The sequence below is a fragment of the Seriola dumerili genome, unplaced genomic scaffold, assembly GCF_002260705.1.
Source record: "Seriola dumerili isolate Sdu_G_001 unplaced genomic scaffold, Sdu_1.0 BDQW01000017.1, whole genome shotgun sequence".
NCBI lineage: Eukaryota > Metazoa > Chordata > Actinopteri > Carangiformes > Carangidae > Seriola > Seriola dumerili.
The window spans coordinates 7,380,877-7,386,876 of record NW_019174272.1 but is presented as its reverse complement, the minus strand read 5'-3'; positions in this window follow the sequence as shown (position 1 = coordinate 7,386,876).

Genomic DNA, 6,000 nt, shown 5'->3' with positions numbered 1-6,000 from the left:
TTTTAAGTGAGTGTGTTTTTTTCCCCCAAAACTCTGAAAAATGAATTCGAGCCCACTTGGCCCACACTTTGACACACAAAAATCCATTGCCATTGTGAGGCATTCAAAGGGATCTGTTTCTCTGAAATGCCACGTCCTTAACAGAAAACGCATGGAAAGCCTCCACAAGGCCAACATTGTTCCTCTGGCCTGTTAAATGCACATGGAGATGTTGTTGAAGGAAAAAAAAAATCCTACTGTAGCATTGTGGGTGAGAATTCATGCTGCTGGCACATAGGATCATTAGAAGTGGGTGAATAAAAATCTCCTCTATTATTTATGAGCCATGACATGGTGTGAAATATATGACCACAGTGGTACTGCTCTTTGTGAATTGGTGAAGAAAAATAAATAAATTAAATGTTGGGATCATACTGCAAATCAAAAGAACAAAGAGTATAAGTGATAACAAAGACAGAGCACAAAGTGAGCAGCTCAAAGGCATTGACATATTACTCAACTTAACACACAGTTTGTGCAAGAAGCAAAATAGCCCTGGGGAAAGAATCCAAAGCCAGATATCAGTGGTCTGTTCAGCATTAACTCCTCGTAAGTCGTAACATATTTTCTGGGAGAACAGAGACGACTGACTGGTCTCATGCCACTGCAGCAATCTGTCAATGCAGTGAGTGAATGTCACTCTATATGAATGATAAAGATCTCATATAAGGTGCCTGCAATGCTACACCACCCAGCCTGCCAAGTGGAAAGCTGCACTGCAGGTCTAAAGAGCAGAGGAACAGTGATGTGTTCAAAAAACGCTCTGTTGATGATGGAGCTCCCACTAAAGCCCCAGCTAATTAAAAGCCACCACAGAGTTGCAGCATGGAGCCAAATAGCCTCCAGACCCAGCTGCTTGATGGGGTCAAATATGGCTGCCTTCTTCTCAGTCAAGCATGGAGATGTGGTGTGTGCTTAGCAAGAAGAAGAAGATGTTTGTCTCTCCGTAGCAGTAATGAAACCCATGGGACTGCATGAAGGGGTTGATGACAAATGCTGAAAAAGTGTCAGACAGGTATGACAGGTTTAAGTGGTAAGATATTTTTTCTTTTCTACTGCTGGGATCAACGTTTTATACACACACACACACACACATATATATATATATATATATATATATATATATACTATATATGTGTATAACCCTCTTAGATTGGCTAGATGGGCAACTTTGTACTTTCGGTACTTAAGTGGGCTATATTTTAGTAATAATATGTATCCTTTAATTGAAAGCTGCACTAATCAATCTAATATAAATAATGGATAAATAGCAACAGGCATTGTGAAATGTGTTAGCTGTAGTGATGAAACCAGAAAGAATAATCAGAAAAAATTCAGCATCTTTCAGCTCATTGTTTTCACAAACAACTGTTGGTTAGCTAAAAAACAAAGTTAGGAACTAGCTGTTGAACATAGTGGAGTATTTAGCCACTTAAGAGACAAATATTTCCCTCTGGAGTTGGTGGAGACCAAAACAGAGTCAAAAGGAGAGTAAATATTGGACTTACATTCATCAGGTGGTACATGTCTACTGGATGTGTAAATAAGCATATCAACTTTATAAGGGGATAGGATGTCATTTTGTGTAATAGTATGTTTACAGCTTGTCCTGCTGCCCTCGAGTTGCCAAAAAAAAATCAGTGAATGTAGATTTAATTGCAATGTCATAGATGTACTTCATTTTAAAGTTTTTATTTGATTGTAAGTAGATTTTTTGACACTGTGGTAAAAACTAATCTTACATTGTGGCAATGATAGTTTTGTCTGATTTCATCTTCCACCACTAATTACAAGTCATTTCAAATAGGGAGGGAGAAATCAGCAGCTCAGTTGGTGTTTTATTCTTCAAGTTCATCACTCCGTCAGTAGCCAGGTCATCTAAGATCAACAGGATTGTTATGTCCTCTGGTTCATTTGAGGCAGCAGGGAGAGTTGACTGCAGGGTATGATATGTGCTAAGACTGTGGCCAATAGCCAAGCTCCTCTGTGTAAGTAAATGTAGCCAATGTTTCAGAAAGGCGATAACAGTTCTTTCCATGCTGGTGGTGGTTTGACGGTTGGAGGCAGACCCCCTGGGTGTGACGTACCCCTCAGCAACCCCGGACATGTCAGCAGAGTTCACCTCCCATTCAGCGCACGGCAGAGCAAACACAGGAACCACATCAAAGCAGCTGAGCCAGGCCACAGTGCCCCTGTGTACTGGTTTGTTATTCTCCTCCAAAGGTTAATTACAGTGGGGCTTCAAAGGGCCGGCCGGCCATCTGCAAAGAATTTGAAAGTTGAAGTCTTAAATTCCTGTCAGGCCAAACGAAAAAATAAACAGACCAATCAATCAGTGTGCTGCTAAATTACACACTCCTCCATTGTGGTTTGTAGGGGGTAATGGCAAGTTAATGTCTCACTCAGAAAATAGCTTTTGACCATCAGGGAGAGACTTGACACCTTCATAATCCAATTTGCAGCATGGTTCACGAAACAAGGTTATCTGAGGGCATATCATTGTCTGTACATACATATCACAAACACACACAAGCAGAAATAATTTGACATGGAAGTGTGCTCCTGGAAAACATCTTTGTCATGACGAAAATGTCTCCATCATGAGTTTGCAGCACACATGGACAGAGCAGAGGTTTGTTTGGGGGGGAGGGGGGGTGGATACAGGGTGGAGAGAAAACAGACAGAGAGAAAGAAGAGCTGAATGAAAAGAGGCAAGGGAAAGGGGAAGTTATATGGGAATACCTTTACACCTTCAGCCCTCACCCAGCCAAGCTTTCCACCCTGAGCCATGCCATAACTCTACGAGTGGCGACAATGCATTTCAAGGCCTGCTGGTGTCCCTGGCAGCTCGCATTAGTCCTATGAATAGTCAGCTATTTGTGTTTGTGCAACTGAATCCTGGTCTTTTTATGACTGTTTACCATGGAGGGAGTCTCGCTAAGAGCCCTCCGCACTATTGGGTGTCACAAATAAATGATATCCACTGCCAAAACTGGGTCAAACAGTAGTTCAAACAAGCGTTCGTTTTCCCCTTCTCTGAGAACCACATGAGTGGGGTTTATTGTATCAGCACATTTAAAATAGAGTCTGGTTAATCATGGAAGAGCACAGCACATTAACTTTAAAATATACCCCTCGAAAACTTTCTCACGCTGATTGCATCGCTCTGTATGGCAAACTTATATAAACTGGCGCTTGTGGTACGCTTAAACAAACCACAAGAAATATATGTGAATACTGGCTGAACTCGTAGGTCTGTTTGCCACTCGTCAACTTTCCCAAACCTGCGAACCACTTCTGTTTATTCTAATAAGGCGCAGAGGGCTGAAAGAGAAGCATTAACCGGGTACAGTACTGCAGCACCCCTTAGTCTGTATTTATTATTCCAATATGGAGAACAGGCGTGTCTAATTGCTTGAACAGGTATGTGTGTGTGCGTGTGTGTTTGTGTCCCTGTCTTGGGCGGTGAGTACACAGGCTGAATTGAGAAGTGGGTCCCTTGCAGAGCAGCAAAGCCAGCCTCACATGGTTTTAATGCTTCCTGCTTGTTGTTTTATGTGTCTACATTAAATGGAGCCACATGCTATCAATAGACTTCTACACATGTGGAGGAAATATTTGGCCTTGAAAACGCTGGGCCCATTAAGTTCGACATATGACTGGGGAAATCGATGAATGAATCAGTGGAAATGTAGGCCTCAATGCTGCAGCCATTAAATGCTCCTGAAAAAACTTGTCAGCCTAAAAGCTCTTTCTTTGCCTCCAGGGGTTGACTGGCAGGATTCATTTGGAGTATTTACGTCAGAAGCAGCGTTTTTGCGCAAGCCGGGGTGTGCCTCAGTGACGTGACGACCTGGACGGTGCAGGTGTCACGTTCGTGGTGTGAGTCACAGTCTCACAGTCCTCATACACAACGGCCACCCTATCCCGGCAGCTCACGGGTGTGTGCGCGAGACACCCACCGAAAACATCAGACCTGCTCAGTCGCCACACTCCCTGCATGCCTGTGCAAGCAAGTTTAAGTGCACACACTCACACACACGCCATCAACTTTATGCGTAGCAGGGAGGGATGACTTGTCCCAGGATCACAACATTGCAACATTTTTGTCAGTGCAAAAGAAAACACATGCCAGTCAAATAGTAACAGAAAAATATGGCTGTATTTAACACTAATTGTTTTCAGTCTGAACAGAACAATAATTCTGAATGTGCAGGGAACTATGCAAGTTGTTCTGCATCTCTGAGACTTGACTAACTGCAACATTTTGGTAAATATTATTGCTTGCTGTCTTGAAGCAACAGTTCAACATTTTGGGAAACATGATTAAGAGTTAGCTGAGGTGTTAGATGATACCACACTCATGTCTGTGCAGTAAATATGAAGGTTTATTCAGTTAGCTTAGCTTAGCATAAAGACTGGAAACAGGGAATCAGCTAACAATTTGTGATTTTTTATTTTTTACCAACTTGGCTCAAAAATTGGAACAAGGGAAAAACAGCCTGACAATGTGAAAATGTCAGATTGTTTGGTTAGGATTTTTTTTTTTTTTTTTTGTCTCTCTCTATTTCATTTTGACTGTCATGGATAAAACACTGTCATGGATAAAACACCAAAGCACAAAACACTGATGACTCAGAGAGGGAAGCTCATAGATGCAGGGAATACCTGGAACCACATGCTGACCAGAGGTCTCAACAAGGCCATGGCTGAATCTTGTCCTTTCACCTCGACTGTAGCGTCACTGAATACAGGTTTGGTGTGCCCACACTGTAAACACGGGCTAGATCCTAATTTTCTATAGACTGCAGTACAAACAGACAGGTTGTGCACAGAGTGTAATAAAATCTCTAAAGTAACAGGACAATTGCTTTGCTCTATGCTATCGTCATTATCAATTATCACATTGTCACCGACTTCATATAAATCACCGTACAACATACTGCCATCACATCACTCAGCTCTACCCTAAGGAGGAGGTATCAATGACTTGGCAGTGAAAGAGTGATGGCTTTAAATATATCCTTCAGCAGCATCAGTAGTAAATCTTCATCACGTTTATGACCTCCTGGTGCTGAGAGAGCAGGGGGACAAGAATGTGTCCTTCAAAAATCCCTTGACTCACCATTTTCCTGCTGTGCCTCTGTTAGAGCCCGAGTGCCGCCTAAAATGCAAAGTCTCCTTCACTTGATCCCGTGAATGTAAAAACTAAGAAATTTCAACGCAAGCGAATTTGCTTTCTTGCAGAGAGTTAGACGAGAAGATAGACGAGAAGATAGATACTAGTCGCATTTCTTATGAAGTTGGAGTCAGGAGATGGTTAGCTGAGCTTAGCATAAAGACTGGAAGCTGGGGGAAACAGCTGACCTGGTTTCAGGTTCTGGTTGGCAGATTCTGTTACTGTTGGACGGAGTCATGCTAGCTGACTCCTACTGTTTCCAGTCATTGTGCTAAGCTAAGCTAACCGTCTCCTGGATCCAGCTTCATCAGCAGACAGTGAGAGCGGTGTCATTCTCCTAGCTCTAACTGTGGGTGAGAAAGTGAATAAGCATATTAAACAGTTCCTTCTACACATTGTAACAGGATATTTTATTCAGAGTGAGTCACTGCATACCTGCTTCAGAATAAATAGCCTATGTCATTATACACTGCTGTTACAATGAATTAAAAGCCTTAAAAGTCATTCATTATTGCATGATCATTATTAGTATAATTGCAGTATTTCTAAATGTGTTAAATGTGTTCCTTACAACACAATTAAAGTTGTTTAAATCCTTACACTTGAGGCTCTGGGGTTGAGGTGAGACCACCACTGGAGATAAGTGCCACCACTTCCCTTGACTCCTGTCCACAAAAATGTTCATAGGGATTACAAATTACACAGAGGATGCAAATGAAGTTCTCCAAAAGCCTTATGTACAAACACCAGGCAGTCTAAACACTGTGGAATATGCCCAAATA